The sequence below is a fragment of the Ambystoma mexicanum genome, chromosome 11 (assembly GCF_040938575.1).
Source record: "Ambystoma mexicanum isolate Mex_15411 chromosome 11, UKY_AmexF1_1, whole genome shotgun sequence".
Lineage (NCBI taxonomy): Eukaryota > Metazoa > Chordata > Amphibia > Caudata > Ambystomatidae > Ambystoma > Ambystoma mexicanum.
The window spans coordinates 609,850,279-609,868,809 of record NC_090934.1 but is presented as its reverse complement, the minus strand read 5'-3'; the positions used below and the strand labels follow the sequence as shown (position 1 = coordinate 609,868,809).

At 44.3% G+C, this 18,531-nt stretch overlaps 1 protein-coding gene across 1 annotated transcript in view; it reads right to left on the bottom strand.

Moving 5' to 3' along the window:
• Positions 1-18,531, bottom strand: part of NELL1 (neural EGFL like 1) — a 6,602,686-nt gene that overhangs the window by 4,813,877 nt on the left and 1,770,278 nt on the right. The gene's annotated exons all lie outside the window — the stretch shown is intronic.

Sequence of the window (18,531 nt, the reverse complement as noted above, 5' to 3'; positions counted from 1 at the left end):
TTAGAGAACTGTACAAGGAGATCCTACAGAAACACAGAATAAAGTTGCAGAATAGATGACAAAGCGGCGAAAACACATCTGATATGTAGCCAAAAGGTGGTCAACTTGATTTGTCAGCCCAGGCATGACCTGAAATAGGGGGAATTAGACATTCTTGTTATTATTTCAATATGCTGTTTTGTCTGTTGTATTAATGGGACCGATAGATGAATGACATTGGCCCTCATTCCGAGTTAGGACTACACCATGGAGTAAATAGCTCCATGGTTGGCAATCATGGAGCTATTTACTCCATGGAATACCGGCATGGTGAATGGAGTAATTACCGGTCCATTCCAAGGTTGGATGGACAGGTAATTCCCCATTCACCATAGCCCTTCCCCATCCCCATTTCTGCCCCCATAGGGCTCAATGGGGATGGGGAAGGAGGTAATTACGGCACCGTAAATTACTCCAAGGTCACTTTGCGGGTCCCGTTATTTACTCCTGCTAAAGGAGGTAAAGAGGGACCCGCAAAGGGAACTCGGAATACGGAGGTAAGGGATTACCGCCATCGGTGCCCTTACAGGCGCCGGTAATCCCTTACCTCCAACCTCGGAATGACCCCCATTGGGTATTAACCCTGGGGATTGGCCAAATCATCATTCTTTATTATCCTGAAGAGTATTCATTTGAAATTGATGCAGTGGCAGTATTTTGAATGTATCCTTTACCTTTTTTGTTTATTATGCAGGGCATGTGTCTCTACCAGAGACACTTCGGGTCGGATTTACCTGCCTACCTGGCGACTTTTCACAGTGACATTATCACATGGAACTGTGGGATATAATGGGGGTATAATCAAAGGGCCCAAACCAATGGAAAGGAAGGGCCCACAGAAAACAATGACCTGCCAGCATGTATAACAACCTTCAAATTGAAAATTGACCTATTAAGGCAGACTGTGGGGTTTCTGCAAGTAACACAAGGAAGGGCCATGTGAAAAAGGCCTACCTGTCATTACAAAAGAAAAAGCAGCATTTTAATTCACAAAGGCAGAAGAAATTCAAAGGTCCCTTTCACATGAAAAACAGGACTTTTAAACGCTGACATCAAAACAGCTTTGCATGCGTGTTTGCAGTTTAAAGCAAGACATGAGAAAAATGTATCGCTGCTAACATAATGTCAGGGAAAAGACATGGTGCTTGCTGACAAAAAGTAATGTACACTATGCATCACATGCAAAATACCAGCTAACATTTGAAAAGAAAAGCCCACGTTGCAGGGGTCACAAGAAAAGTTCCTGTAGGCCAAAGCAGTCCCTCTTGCTTGTTGTTGGGCAAACTTCACAAAGGACTCCCGCTCTGAAAGCCTGGCTGGCATCCCCACTGTTTACAACTGCAATAACGTGTGGCTGCAACAGGTGTTGAAAACAGACATATCCCAGACTTGGTGTCTCTGAAAGGTCATTTTTCTGCAGAGCAAATGGCTCTAGCCGGTGAATGACTGGAATGTGGGCAGGGGGATATCTGTGTTGCCAGCTACCAACTTTAAACAACAAAGATTATTTTAAAAAACTCTGGTCACAGGCTGGCCCAGGGAGGCAAATGGCAATGGGGACATGAGGGCTCCAATTTGCATAACCTAAACATCTTATATTAATTAAAAATGACTATCATTTAGGCAGTTTGTCTCATAAACAATAGGTCATACTCCCTTGATTGATGTGTTCTTTTTTAGGTAATTTCCAGATGATTTTGATGAAATAAAATTCATCCACCTGCGATTTAGGGAATTGTAATGACAAACTAAAAGGTGTTCCTGGCTGCTATGAATATTTCCCAGATTTACAATTTGGCAAACCGGTGGGGGGTAAAAGTAGGTAATTTGCTTTCCAAATACATGTTCATAATTATTATACTTTTTGTGTAAATGGTGGGAAATTGCAACATGACCATGCAACATGACGCAGAAATTACTGTTTTATTAAATTCCCCACGAGTAGCTGAAGCTACAAAGAAACACCATAAGCAGATTTGGCTGAGATTTCAACTGGGTGGAGCTGTAGTTGGGAAGGCCTGAAAGCTTTCTGCGTCCTATGGTGGAGAGCTGGGGGCCATCATTGAGAGTGGAGTGACCAGACCCCTGCCCTGTCCTTCTAAATGGTCCCGGTATGCAGCTGGCTTTCCAGAACTTTAAAAATAGGTTTGGATATGTGAGTGGAATCAAACCCTTTGCAACCAAGGCTGCCCTTAAATCCTTTCCCTTTAAAGCAGGCAGGTGAGAGGGTGGTAGGGGGTGGGGGCAAAACTGTAAATCCTATGCCTATTTAACAAAACGAAAATTAATTTAATTAATTCCCCTTAGCGGAATACCACAAGGTGATTTTTCTTAAAAATTGAAATGAACAAAGATCATTACCAGTGTGTGCTGAAAACTAAAGAATGTAATGTAATGTAATGTAATTAGCTAATCCTATTTTGCATGTTAAACCTGACTTCTTTTAGGATGAGGGGAGGTGTGGTCCCTAAACTAAAAACTCAAATAAATACTTAAACTGCCAGCTTCCCCAACACATGCCTTTAAGTAACGGGGGTCTGAAATCTAAAATTCTTAAATCATTCCAATTTATCTGTCCCACTTCCCCAACACAGACCAACATAGGGAAGGGGTCTGAAAAAACCCACTGCTAAATCCCCCTGTGTTTATTTACTGCTAGCTTTTTAAACATGCAGGGAAACTGAAATTGTACAGACTTGCAAATGTAAAGTGATGTTTTTCACGGATCAGTGTTGATGATCATTTGTTTTGAAATTTGTATAAAGTAAAATATTGTGATTCAAGTTGTCCCAACAAAATTTTGAGAGTTATTCTGGTTGGGCGAAGCTTATTGTGTTGTGCCATGGATAAAGTGGTATGCGACATTTCAGCGTGGTTTTCTATTACCTATCATCCAAATAAATACAAATATATTTCCTCTACACCGGCCTGGTTCTTGGCTCATTGGTAGCTCCGGGGGCTGAATGAAGAACTGACATTAAACCGTTTATTTTGTGACACTTAGATGGGGGAGGGAAGGAACTTACTGTATTGAGGGTGACCGCTCAATGTATCGTTAGAGAACCCCTAGAATCACTGCCAGAATCCAACTTTGTCTCGAGAGCATGTTTGGGAGCTTAGAAATGCAGTGGGAGCCCCCGAGGCATGGGTGAACTGGTCTTTAGGGAAATCCTGAGATTTCCCAGTAGGTCTCTGCACCCTGGGCCTCTTGTGTGGTAACCTCCACATTTTCTCATAGGAAAAGGGTAGGGCTTGCTGAAAATTAGTAATATGGGGCCACTTTGAAAATTATTTCCAGGGTCTCTTCTGGTTCCCAGTCCACCCCTGCCCTGAGGATTCTCAAATTCCCCCAAAATGATTTGAAAGAAGCCTGCTTGCTAGGTAGATATGAAAATATTTATTTCTTATAATATGAAATGCATTCTCCATCCACAGGGTTTAGGAGATAGCTCAATGTAAATGTTTAAGCCTTACATTAATTGATCACAAGCTTGTTAGCAACAGGGTAATCAAAACATCCAGACTAGGTTGAAAGAGAATGCCATCAACAAGGAGAGGTGCAAGGGAAAACAGAGCCCACACCTAACAAACGCTCAAATAGGTTCAAAAACCTTCAATAACAAACAAAACAATGTTAGGGGCAAGTCACTTTATTGCTTAAAAGTAGATGCCAACCCCAAATGCATTGGTTTAGGAGAACCTAATATATCAATCTCATGAGGCAGTGACTACAAATAATATGCAATTTTATTGGTTACAAAAACAATCTTAATGATTGCAATCAACTTGCCAAATACACAGGTTAATAAATGACCAATAGTCAATACAAGGTCAATTCCACAGTGCAGTAATGTAATAGACAGTTGTGTGTTATGAGCTTATAATATCCAGCCCTATAAAAAATAAAAATAAATTTAAAAAAAAAATCAGAAAATCTGTCTTATGTTTTGCAAATTCAACCTGTGAAATACAACAAGCACTCAAATCATACTAATAAACATTCACTCTTACTCATTCCTACTCTTATCAAATTATTCCAAAATGTTTCTTTCCATTACAAATTGTACAGGTTAATCAGAAATTCATCAGGGACTGTCTGTAATCCACTGAGTGCACTAATACTCAAAAAGACATTAAAAAAAGCATATTCAATGAGGACACAGGCGAGAACTACAAATGCACTCTACAATTACTGTGTCATTACACATGGGTACCATGTAACTCAAGATTTAGAAAGGATTACTGCAGGCCCATTGGTTATCTCTTAAATACCAGCAGGCGGGGGCATCACCAGTAATGAGTAGTTAGGTATCAGAGGTACAGCGTGTTGTTAAGGCAAGTTAGTTTTGCCTGTCGTGGTGGTCGTCAAGCGCAAATGCTAGTTGCCTGAGATGCATGGTCCGGACGTGGCAAAAATGCTGGATCTATTTCTTTGACCAGCTTCAGCGTCGATGATCTCCACTAGATCATATCGCGTTGGAGGCTAAAGGTAGCACAGCGGTTGTGGTTCGCGTGGGGTTAAGATGATTGCCAGACGCTGCTATCTGTTGCAGGAATCCGGTATAGTGTGCATGGTACCCTGAACTAGGGAGAATGCCCGCTGGGCTCATAGACCAAAGTACGTAAAGCAGAAATCTTCCTGATTTGCGAGGAATCCTGGCTAATTTAAGTTCATATTATAAATGGGAAGACTATGTTGAGCAAAAATGATTTGAACATTCCTGACAATCCATCGAGGAACGGGGCACCTTGTGTGCTTCCATTATTGTGAATTCTCCACTCTGGTTTTATGTGTGCTGCAGGTTGGGTAGTGTCATTTTACAGCATTAACTTGCAACTCCATGGAAAGTTATATTACAATTTAAGTACGAGAGTGTCCTGCTTGAGTACTGTACATTGCACACGTAGTTCACACTAGATTTACACTTGCCATTCTTTTTTGTAAATCAGACGCACTTCACCCATGTGCAAATTTCACCTCTGTAGTGTGGTGCACAAACTTTTGTGGATCACCTTCCTTGCGTATTTCTATTTTTTTTTTTGTTTTTTAATCACGGTATGTCGATTAGGATTTACAGGTGAAATGTTACTGTCTTTTCAGTGTCAATATTCATGGACAGTATCTGGATGAGCTTAGCCAACGGTTTACTGAACCAATAATCAGACAGAACAATAAAGAAAAGTATTTCGTAAACATGTTTGACAAAGCAATCACGTTTCATGGAATGACACGTTCAATACAACTATGAGTTTATTTTGAATTGCATTTCATGCATTAGGTTATAGTATCTATTTATATTATATGAGATGCTTTAATTTGTTGTTAATGCACGCCTTACTCCAGCCAATATGCGGCCTTTAGGTATCTTTATAAGCTGTTACGCTTATTATATGAATCTTGTATACCTACTGACCTTAATAAAACATATTTAAACATAAGAAAATGAATGATACGTTCAGCGTGACGTTTTGTTGATATACAGGTATTTTTCTTCTGACAAGCAGGTCTACCCTTCCATCTTTTCGGCGTAGTCCTCACTATAAACGTAAAACATATTCAGCAGAGAACGCTCTAAGAAGGATCCTGACAGTGATGCAAGGGACTGCACCAATGCGAGGCAGCCACCCAATGCCATGGCTGAAATATTCCCTTTAGGAGACGTGCATGTCAAGTGAATGCCGAATCCCCGGCAATGCCCTGTAAAAAACAGACAATGGACAGCATCCATCTTGTCACCGCTTCGCTTCAACCTGTCATCACTGCTGTTTTGTCTAACGTCCACTGCGCAGCAGTCGGTGACATGTAAAAAATTAAAAACCCGGTTCCGAATTCATCAGACAGAAGGGAAGGGCAAATCTTGAAAACAATTAACACGCATATTAAATATGTATTGAAAGCCATGTCAAAACGGAACTACCATTTTCCACATCAATTCAGAGTGTGAGCGAATGTCGTTAGAATAATTGCTCCTTTGAACTAATTAATCGCTTCATGAATATGTAAAAACTGGCAAGGCAAGAAGACTTTTCTCAAAGGATTACGCCTTTTGTCATTACCATCCTGGGGGAGAAGTCATGCATGTCAACTGTTCTTTGGATGTTTGCTTCCCTGGGCGTGAGGACTTGGGAATCAATGCTACGTTTTAGGAGAATTACTAGATTTCTGATACTTTCAAACAGAGCCTTCAGCAGGCCTGAATTACTGCAGGTATCACAAGAACAACAAAATGGCACAAGGGGCTAAAACACAATGAAATGGAGGCCAAATCAGTGGCTGTGATAAATTCAAAGCTTTCCATACAGCAGGCTCTGTGTGTCGGATTATTTATGGCTTCAATTAAAGATAACGTTAGCTGCGTACCCAAATTTAATGTCGCCCTAGTCTATAATTCCACCCCACAATTCTTCAACAAGAAACATCTTGCATTAAGAATCAAAAGGTACATGTATTCAAATAAAATCCCCATTCCAGTCACCAGAGTAACATAGATAAACACACCAATAGCCAGTTTAAATAAATAAGAATTGGCATAGCTGTGGCAGTCTCACCTAATGTAATGCACACAGTCACACCATAAAATCACTACTTATATTTCTGTATATAGTCCTAATAGGATAATCTACTTTCAAAGCAACACAATGCAATTTACACCTGGATGCTTCCTGTCCTTCCTCTGGACTATTTTACAACCTTTGCGACTCTCTCACTCTCTATTGTTCCCTGTGGCCTGCCTCACTCTGTAGGGCACACACTGGATGTTCTGATCTCCTCAGACCTTCCCCTATCTACCCCTCACACCACTCCTCTCTCCTAGAGTGATCACTTTCTCCTTTCCTCCCAGTTCACCCCCTCAAGCTCCTCATGCCAAGCCAACTCCAGCACTGTCACTCACCTTCTCGGTCATCTGACCCATGAAGTGCGTTACATTTGAGGCTTTCGCCGCCACTTTCTTATCCCCCATCACCCTTTGGCTGACTCACACCCTGACACAGCCCTTTCCATGCTCCACTCTGCGATATCTGATACTCTTGATGTTCTTGCCCCTATCATGAGTATCCACCTGAAGCCCAATGCCAAGTGCAACTCTTGGTATGACTCAGACCTCATCACCCTCAAACGCAAGTGCAGGGTGGCCAAGAGGGAATGGCGCGCTTCTGGTACATCCTCTGACGAAAAATGGCCTGCCACCTGCTCCAAAGGCAATACCGGCTCTGTCCTCACCAAGAAGAGAGCCCACATCCAAGCCCACATCTCTGTGGCTTCTAACAACTCGGCTGAATTCTTAAAAATCTGCAAGGAACTGGCCAATCCTGCCGCAGTCTCTACCTCTCCTGTCCCTTCCCAGGCCCTCTGCATGGCCCTGGCTTCTCATTTAATTTCTAAAACTCAGGACATCCTGTCCTCTCTCTCCTCCCCAGACAAGGTTTCCAGACAAGTCCGATCTATGAAAGTCTTGTCAAAACAGGCTCATCCATGTGCCTCCAAAACCATCAAGGACCATATGGACTCCCTGGCTCCTGCTCAGGCCGACTTCTGCAACCACTCCTTCGCCACTGGAGTCTTCCCATCCCCCTTAAAGCACTCCCTTGTGCACCCTCTTCTTAAGAAACCCTCTGCTGATCCGTCTTGCCCGGCGGCTAACTATCGCCCAATCTCCATCACTCCTTTCCTGGGCAAACTCCTGGAAAAGCTGTCCATCTCGCAGCTCAATCTTCACACTGGATCTTTTGGTTGTCTCCATCATTCTGGCTTTAGAGCTGCCAGAAGCATGGAAACTGCTCTGCTGAACATCCGTGAAGACTTGATCTCCAACCATGACTCCAACACCCCCTGTGTCCTCATCTTACTTGATCTCTTTTCTCCCTTTGACATGGTTAACCATGCCATCCTGCTCAATCGTCTCCGCGATAACCTGGGTATCACCGGTCAGGACCTTGTGTGGCTGACTTCTTTCCTCTCTGATCGACCCTCCCAGGTTCCACTTGGGTCCTTCCTCTCCTCTATCTTCATCTCTACCTGTGGTATTTCCCAGGTGTCTAACCTCTCCCCCTGGCTGTTTAACCAATACCTGGCCCTTCTTGCCCACTACATTGCCATACTCTGCCCAAACTTAAATTGCTATGCAGATTACACTCAGTTCATTTTCAGGCTACCCTCAGCCAGCTCCCTCACTCATCTCTGACTGTCCACCATCCAGGAGTGCTGTGCCGCCAATGATCTCTGCCTTAATGCCAGAAAGACTGAGATTCTCCTCATCGGCACACCTGCTCCCTCTTTCCTGTCAGTCTCTGGCCGTCCTCTCGTGGCCCTCTTCCTGCACCCACCTGTGAGGCTAAAAATCTCAGGGTCATCTTCGACTCCACACTCTCCCTCTCTCCTCACATCTCTGACGTCTCCAAGAAGTCACACTACCAGCTGCACCTCCTCAGAGGTATTCTTCCTTCCCTCTCCTTTCCCCAGAAGCTCACTGTCTCTAGAGCTCTGGTTCTCTCTAGGCTGGACTATTGCAACAGCCTCTTTCTAAATCTGCCTGCTTCTAATCTCTGCAACTCATCCAGAACAGGACTGCAAGACTTGTCCTGAGCCTCAAGCCCAGGGATCGTATCTCTCCAGGACTGAAATCTCTGCACTGGCTCCCAGTGGCTGCGAGGATTAAGTTCAAAACCAGCTGCATTGTCCAGAAGGCCTTCTGGGGCCTGGGGCCTCAATACCTTCAACTCTCTCTTCCTAAATATCTTCCTCCTCAAGCTGTTTGCTCATGCACCTCGAACTCCCTCAGTGTCAGTCGCTTCTCCAAGCAACAAGTTGGTGGTAGATCTCCCTCTTCGGCAGGGGCCTCCCTCTGGAACAGCCTCCCTGCCTCACTGAAACTTCAGGAGAATCATCTCCAGTTCTGGAAGCACCTCAAAACCCTTCTCTTTGCTTCTGCTTTTTCTACTCTCTCCCCTGCTGATCTCCTGGCTAAAACTGCACTGGTTACCTAGCCACCCTCTGATCTCTGGCCCTTGTCCCCTCCCCCACCAGTCACACACCTGCCCTGCCTTCCTGACAATCCCCGCACTTGGGGACTGTCTCTGTATCCCTACAGTCCCACTACCAGTATTCAGCATTTGACAGTGGATGTCTGAACTTACCCTTGCTATTGCCACAAACTGGCTGTACTTTTACCTACTGTTATTTATTCTATTATCCCATGTACTGCACTATCCTCTCCCGCTCTCCCTTGCACTTTCACCCTTGCCCCTTCCCATGCACTTGCGCGATCTGAATGACACCTGGCCTAGTAGGATTGCTGTCTCGGTCTTACCTCTGTTTCTCCTCCCTTGCCTCGTCACGCCTTGAAACACTTGTATATAGGCACGTTATAAATATCATATCATTACATTTCCTTGCACATAGCTTATCAGCAACATTTTATTTTATCCAATATCAAAATGTAATGGTATCTGTGAAATGCCACATATATCAAATCCGAGCAAAGCTATAGTGTGTTTTTAGCCTTTTTAAACACACCATAACTGTCCTTGTGTTTGCTAAACATACCCCAATATTTCAAATACCAGGCTTTCACACTATACTGAACTGATAATCCCTAATAAGGGTGAAACCATGTATACAGTTCTCTGCTACCTTGTGTTGATTAAGCCATTTATAAAATAGCACATCCTGTAAGACAAAGACAATTTTCTCGAGTAAAAACCTTGCTTTCTGTCCAATTTGCACACTCACAATGCTTTGATCATGTGGCTTGGAACTGGACGTCATTCATCCAGCAATGGAACTTGCAGTAAACTTCCAGCAATGGCTTCTCGGTAGTGCAGTAGCATCTGTGACATGGCTCAGGATGACTATGTTATGTCTTCGCACTAGCGCAAAGCATAGTTAAGGTTAAGTTGAAGTCCCTATGTGGTTTCAGAAAATTACTTTTCTCAACTTTCGAACAGTTGGAAGAAAACAAAACTCTGAAAATATCCCACAGTAATATTTCAAGGCAGCCACTTGTGCATGCACAATTTCAGAAGTGTATACATTCATTTCAGAAGTGTATACATTAACGGCTTCATAGTTTGAACAAATAGGTTTACTGATCCCATTTTGAACAGCTTTTGACATGGCATTTTCCCTTAAGAAAAATAAATCATTCAGGCCAAATATCTCAAAATGAGCAGCTTCGGTTTTTTGCATTTTTGTGTAGGCTTCTAGATTTTATCTGGAACTGGTGCAATGAAAAAAGAAGTGAACCGACTAAGCCAATTTTGATATGTAAACTGCCTTCTCTAATTTCAGCTGTCCCACAAGCAGCTGTGGATACTTTAACATCTGTGGATGGTTCCCTTGTGGAGGATTGTCCCCTTTTCACTTTTCATCAAGTGATAGAAAATTACACTCTTACCATTCCAATGGGTAATATAGCCACCTCTTACATTGGGGATGCTTGACCAGCAGGCATCATTAAGGAGTTTGAGGCCCTTATTCTGAGGATTACAGGGATCATCAATTCTATCTTTGCTGAAGCCTCTGTCCATGCTGTATTGAAAGAGGCCTGGATAACACTGCTCTTAAAAAAGGATAATCGTAACCCTGCTATACAGGGAAACAAACGCCTACCACCAATGTTCCCATTATGTTAGAGATCTTGGATAAAGTGGCGTACTTCCAAATGCTAAGGTATTATGAAACCCAGGAGCTGTTAGGGACTCACCAAGGGCCTCGCCAATCAGGCTTTCAGCCTAGACATGGTACTGAAAATGGCCCTTCTGGACATTAAACTGAACATTGTCAACATTATTGATCAAGGCCATATTGCTTTACTGATACTTCTTGATCTATTGGCATCTTTTGACCTGGTTGACCATGCTCCGCTCACCAAAAGACTATGATATGCTGGAAAATGTTCCGTGTCTGTTACTAATTGGATCAAATCTTTTTTGGACCACCGGAATCCCAGGGTGGTAAGCAGACGATTTCTAGGTCCCCCAACCCATCTTACCTGTGGTGTCCCCCAAGGATCGTGTCTTTCTCTCTATTTCACATCTATAGCAGCCCTTTGTTATATCTACTTGATAGCATGCAGGTCTGCTACACCAACTATGCAGATGACATGCAAGTACTTTTGCAGCTGACGGGCAATTATGCTCTGAACAACGTGGCTATTTATAACATCTATGGGTCCATTCAATCGTGGATGGCCCTGAACTCCCTCACTTTAAATGACGACAAAACAGAGCTGCTGATCATAGGCTCTGGCCCGAGGCTCAAGAAACTTGACCTGCTTTACAGTCATGTTTCCATTGCAGGGTGTTCCATCAAAGTGTCCCCACACATGAAGACCCCAAGTGTATATGTTGATGTCCAGATGACCTTCAATAGGCACATAGCTAATTTGCGCTCATTGTGTGCTTAGATCACCATTCTGCTGTAGCAAATAAGACCATACTTGTCTCGTGAGAATAGAGCATTTGCCTCAATCTCCTTCAAGCTGGACTACTGTAACAGCCTACTGCATGGCACCTCTGCCCGTAACATCAACAAGCTCTAGGTTATTCAAAACGGATCAGTTAGAGTCATTCATGGACATTCATCAACATGTGAGGAAGGCAAGGCATCTGCATTGGCTTCATGTTTCACACAGGATACAATACCAAATCTGTACTCATACTTTTAAATGTCTGAATGATTGGCCCCGGGCTATCTAGCAGATCGTCTGAGGCCCCACCCCCACCAGGAAGGTCCTCCGTACCAACGAGCTCCCGCTTCTCTATGTACCACGATACTTAGAGGGGCTACTTTAGCAAACAAAATAAATATGGCATCAGCTTTGCCTATTTGGCTGCAAATACCTAGAATGGGCTTCCCATCTCAGTCAGATCTTCTCCCTGTCTGGCTAATTTAAAAAAAAAAAAAAAAAAAAAATGATCAAGACTCTCCATTTTAAAAAAGGGGTGGATTAGACTTGCTCTGGGTCCTGCATTTCCTGTTCCTCTTGTTTTCTGTCCTGTGGATTTTTTGTGCACCTTGAGGCCTGCGCGTGGATGTGTGCGTGCTATGAAATCCAAAGTAAAGTAAGAAATATATCTATATATGTGACATGCACAGAATGAATGTGCATAATTTATATGAGCTGCACATAGGCTTATGAGTTTTACAATTCGTACATTACAAAATTAACATCTAAAAACTCACATTAAGGCAAGTCTCAGTTGACTTTAATGTCAGTTTTAAGGTGATGGAATACATGTATTGTACACAGAGTTTATGAGCTTTAAGTACATACATTGCAAAGGTAACACCTACAATCTTGCATCAAAAGGTAATTGTAGTTGGTAGTCTTTAGCACCCTCATTTAATGATGCTCACCCAGATTCACTACAGAAGGTACAAGAAGGAGGCAAGATTCAGAAAAGTGTCAGATCTGGTACACAGCAAACGTATAGTTTATTTAAGTTTACTTCAGGGGAAGAGGGCACAATCAATCTTTCTTGGATATTTTATCAAATGTGCAGGAGCCATTAAGTGACTGAAACATGCCTCCCAAAAAACAGACCACACCTCTGCCCTCCTCCTGATCCTTTAGGAAGAAATATGTTGGGGAACACACGTACATCAAGACATTTCTTGGAAAACATCAGAAAGTACAATTCATGCTTTCAAAAATGGCATCTTTTGGCGCTACTCAGGAAATTTTCCAACTTAGTTTTATGCCAACTTTCAAAGTGCAGGTACAGGTCTCCCATCAAGCTGGACCTTTTCTCCCACCTCCAAATCTACTTCATGGGTGAGACGACAAATGAGCCAAAACAGAGGTGTTCAAACATTGATGATGTTCACCAGGACGTTGTTTTGGACTTGCAACAATTTCTCCATGAAAACAATGCCTATGTTCAGCTTTACAAGACAACACTGGAACAAATGCCAACAGATTACAAAGTTGTGATCAGAGCAGGCAAAGTCAAAGGGGAAAACATCAAAGAGGTACAGTGCTCCAACTATTGATGAAGTTGCCGTTGTTATGGTGGGTGTTGGATTTAAATGCCACAACATTGTCCTTCAGAAACGAAACAACAACCTTCAAAGAGTCGCAGAAACACATCAATCATATGATGCCCTTCAGTATCCCATCATATTTTGGAAAGAAAGATGGCTATTACTTTGGCATACCACAGACAGATCCAATTACAGGCAACCCTCTTACAGGAAAAAAGGTCTCTGGTATGGACTTCTAGCTCACAGAATCATGACACGAGTCGGAGTCGAGAATCATATTCTCAATGTCACCAGATTTTCTATCAGTTCATCGTTGACATGTATGCCAAGATCGAAAGTGAACTCTTGCTTGACATACGCATAAATCCAAAAAAAGCTGTGCGCCGATGACTACATTCACCTCAAAGATACCACTGCCAATGATATCAATCCCAATGACTTGGGAAAAATAGTTATTTTGCCAGCAACCTTCACAGGCAGTCCAAGACAAATGCAAAAGTACACCCAAGAGGCAATGGCATAAGTCAGGAACTACGGGTGTGACCATCACCTTCACTTGCAATTCTCTTTGGCCAGAAATCCTAACAAATCTTCAGCCTGGACAGTCAGCAGTTGATCATCATGATGTAGTTGCTTGAATTTTCAAAAGAAAACTGGCTAAATTGATGGACGTCATCACAAAATGCAAAGGCTTTGGGGACACTCAGTGCTGGATGTACTCCATTGCATGGAAAAAGAGAGGCCTTCCCCATGCCCACATCCTAATTTGACTGAAAAGCTCAGACCAACATCTCTGCAGAACTACAAAACCCTGAAGAAGACCCCCTGCTCTTTGACATCATCACCAAGGACATGCTCGATGGCCCATGCGCAACTCTGAACAGAAATTCTCCCGGCATGGTTCATGGAAAGACTTCCAAAAAGGTACCCACGTGACCTGATCCAAGAAACAAAGACTGGAGATGATGGCTACCCTTTGTTCAGACGACAAAATCTGAAGTTGGTGGTTTCAAGGCAAAGATCACAATCCGTGTTGGGACATCCTATCACAAGATTGAGATTGACAACACATGGGTGGTTCCTTATACACCATCTCTTGTCGAAAATGTTTCAATCTCACATCAATGTCAAATGTTGACAATCGGTCAAATCAGTCAGGAACATCTGCAAGTATGTGAACAAGGGCAGGGACCAGGCAGTTTCTGAGCTTCAGAAAAGTTGAGCAAATCTGGATGAGGTTTGCGCATTTCAAATGCAAGGTACATAAACAGCAATGAAGCAGTTTGTAGGATCCTATGCTTCCCCCATTCATGAATGCTTTCTTACAGTTGTTCAGCGTATTGTCCACCTAGAGAATAGACAAAATATTTACTTCAACCATTACAACTTGTGCCAGTAACTTCAGAACCCACCAAAGACAACCTTAACTGCTTTCTTTGCACTTTGCCAAAATTATCCTTTTGCAACTACCATCTGTACAGCGACATTCCTCAGTATTATACACGGAATCCATCTCAAAAATCATTTCAACGTCGCAAGCAAGGACCAGATGTCGATGGCTTCCCTGGAGTGAAACCTATGGAGGCTCCTGGCCTTTTCTACACAGTATATCCATCAAATGCTGAAAGGCTTGTTTTTGAGAATGCTTCTTCATGTTGTCAGAGGACCCAAATCATTTACTAATTTGAAAACAACCAATGGTCAGGTGTGTGAAACCTTCAAAGAGGCTTGCCAGAGAAGGGGACTGCTAAAAAATGACTACCATTGGGACATGGCTGTGGAGGAAGCAAGTGCCACACACTTGCCAGCCCATCTTTTGCATTCTGCTGACCGCATGTGCCATTTCAAATCCCCTCTGTGGGAAAAATACCAAGAGGATCTCAGTGAGGACATCCTTTTGCAACTCAGAAGACAAAGCCCATCACTGCAAATAGATTTCTTTGAAGTAATCTTCAGCAAGGCACTAATTCTTATGGAAGACATTTGCCACTCAATGTCTGGAAAAGGTCTTTTGCCAACATGGACTACCAACTCCACAGAGAAGTGTCAAAAATCTCCTTTCCACAGAAGTTCTGTGTGAGACAAATTACAACACCGACACCTTGGAAACATACATTGCCACAAACGAACCACACTTGCTACTAGAACAAAGAACAGCCTTTTTTGAAGTCCTAAATGCCATACAAGCCAAGATAGGTCTCATTTTCTTTCTTGATGCCAGTGGAGGAACTGGAAAGACCTTTGTCTTAAATGCGCTACTGGCAATGGTTTGCCATCAAAAAGGGATTGCTCTGGCCGTAGCTTCCTCTGGTATCACTGCCGTACTACTGGTAGGTGGCCAAACAGTCCATTCAACAGTCACATTGCCTCTAAACTAAGCTCACGGAGCAGAGCCAGTTTCCAACATAACCAACGGATCAGGACAAGCCAAAGTACATCAACAGTGTTGTGTTATTGTTTGGGATGAGTGCACCATGTCACACAAGAAGGATTTTGAAGCTCTGGAAAGGATGCTGAAAGACTTATGAGAAAACCAGTTGTTGATGGGAGCAGCCATGGTTGTTTTAGCAGATGAATTTCGCCAGGCTCTGCCTGTTATTCCAAGGTCAACACCCGCTGATGAACTCGATGCCTGCTTGAAAGTATCCGGTCTCTGGAGATTTGTCAGGAAAATGTGCCTGACCACTAATATGCAAGTTCACCTGTTGGGAGATGTTACAAGTGGCCAATTTTCTTAACGGCTGCTTCTTTTGGGCAAGGGCAAAACTCTATATGACCCTGAAACAGGACTCATCCCTTTCCCAAACAGCTTTTGCAAGATCCTGAAGTCAATTGAAGAACAGAAATCAAACGTTTTCCCAAACATCAAGCTGCACTTTCAAAACCAGAAATGGCTGTGTGAGTGAGCAATCTTTTCTCCAAAGAAGACATCAATGCTCAAATACAAAACTCACTACGTGGAGATGCCAAATGCTACAAGTCAATTGGCACAGTCAAGAAGCAGCTAAACTGTCTTTCACCCAACAGAGTTTTTTTAATTCATTGGAGCCAGCAGGTATCCTATCCCACAACCTGCTCTTCAGGATAGGGGTACCCATCATGCTCCTCAGAAACTTGGACCCACCAAAAACCTCTTTCCTCACATCGTTGAAGCCACCGTTCTGACAGAGTTTTCAAAGAGAAAAGACATATTCATACCAATAATTCCTCTAATCCCAACAGATTTACCATTTGACTTCAAACGTCTGCAATTCCCAGTTTGACTTTCATTTGCAATGCTAAATCAAAAAAGCCCAAGGAGGGGTGTGGCCAGCAGCCGAACGATGGAGACGTGAGCTTTTACTGCTCCCGCGCCGCCGGCCAGATCCTGCACTCATCCTTCCCTAAAATGCGTTTGTGAAATGCCCCAAAACACTTAGACGATGCATGAAATCCTGCTGCATCGATTCGACTAGAAACGGAGCAGAATCGGAACGAGATCTTGAGTTTATGGCGTTCGAAAGGCGCGGACGCTGAGACACGTACAGCTCCTAAGATGGCCGCCGCGGGCATGCTGTAGGTGGAGAGCGCGGCAAGAGAACGCGGGTCCGAGCCGAGAAGAGAAGCAAGGAAAGCACCAACTGCAGGTTGGCGTAAAGTGGAAAAAACACGACCCTCAACCTGTTTCTGGCAGAGTGGCCGAGGAGCCGCTGGGGACAGACGTCGCGTGCCAGCCTGGCCACACAGTGCCACAAAGGCACTCCCGCCCCCAGAGCCGACACCCAGCGACTCACCCTCCCCGAGCCTGATGAGGAGCCCTTAGGCGGCCGCCGAAAGAGCTGGACTGGGGCTGGGTAGAAGCGCACACCTCCAGCCGGCACTCTTCCTCCTGCACCGAGAGGGGGAGAGGAAACTGCCGGGGCTTCTGTGGCACTGCTACAGTGCGCGGTGGGGGCCATCGAAGAACACAAGGACGCACAACAAGATCGCGGGCGCTCCGCACTGCGTAGAGCGCCTGCATTGGTCACCTCCATCCTGGAATATTGCTCCTGCCACCTTGCATCAGGAGGTAGAACACAGCAGTAAGGAGTGGGGGGTAGCGGGAAACGGGGACCTGGTGCCAAAGAAGCAGGACGCCGCCTGCCCCCCCCTGCTGCTGCCGCATGATAAAGTGGATCCGCCACTGCACCACCGCCCAAGAGACCTTACCAACATGCTGCAATTTTAAGTGCAGATGGCCTACTGGCATCAGCCATAGATAGCCAGACAAGCCTCATTAAATCGCCAATACCAGGCAAATGCGCCACAATAAAGAGTCTGCACAAACTGCAGCACGTAATTACTCCAAATTGACTGTTGCAGCCCACAGCAAAAGCACACCACAACAGCAGAAGCTGTCTTCTCCCCTGTTGTGGGGCACACAAAGGAATACAGCGTACTGTGAAGGCACATCAACATGGACCCTCCCGCTAAAACCCGCCATCACAAGTAACCAACCAACACGTGTTCCCGGCAACTATAGAGGGAACCGTAGTGCCCCTGTGAACAAACACAAGGCGGCCATAATAACTAAAGCACACACAAGTGAACATCCACACCTAACGCAAACCCTGATGAAGCCCTGCGGCCTTTGGTCACCCCAGTCACAGGACAATAGCGGGGTATTGAAGACAAATCTGTTGCAGATTCATGTGGCCACCATTCACACCGCACCAAATTTCAGTGAAATTACCCCCGGCACTCCGGAAACATCTGCCTATCCAACCTGTCATCATTTTCCCCCCCCAAAGCAAGGCACAAACCCCCAGCGCCACCATACCAAATAAGCAAGATGGGGAAAGACAAGCCCAGGAAAACCTCTACACAAAGCAGTATTGAGCAATATGCAACCACACCAACGTCTCGCTCCCCAGAACGGCTGCCACCAAAAGAACCACACTGCATGGAAGATGATATCTCCCTTAGAGACATAATGAGTGCCATCGCCAGCTCCAGAACTTCAATGGAGAAAAAGATGGACAGCATTGGCGCGGACATGTCCCTATTAAGACATGACCTACAAAAGCTGACCTCCCGCACGGGAGAGGCGGAGGCACGGATCTCGGAAACCAAAGATAACTTACAAGGTGTAAACCGCCATGTGTCCAGCATGCTAGCATGTATCAAAATCCTGGAATCAAGAGTGGATGACATTGAAGGCAGATCTAGGCGAAACATTCGCATAATTGGCCTCCCTGAGAAGGCAGAAGGGGCTTGCATGGAACCATTTCTTGAAGAACGGCTTGCGAAAACCTATGATGCAGAGTCCTTTTCCAGGTTCTTCTCCATTGAGCCGGCCCACCGCATTCCAACCGGCAAAGTCACACCAGGCCCACCACCGTGCACAGTCATCGCAAGATTCCTAAACTACAGAGACACTGTACTACAGCTGGCAAGATCAAAAGGGACAGTCACATATAACGGTTCAAAGATCGGCTTCTTCCCTGACTTTACCAGAGAGGTACAGAAAGCATGCCAATCATTTGGGA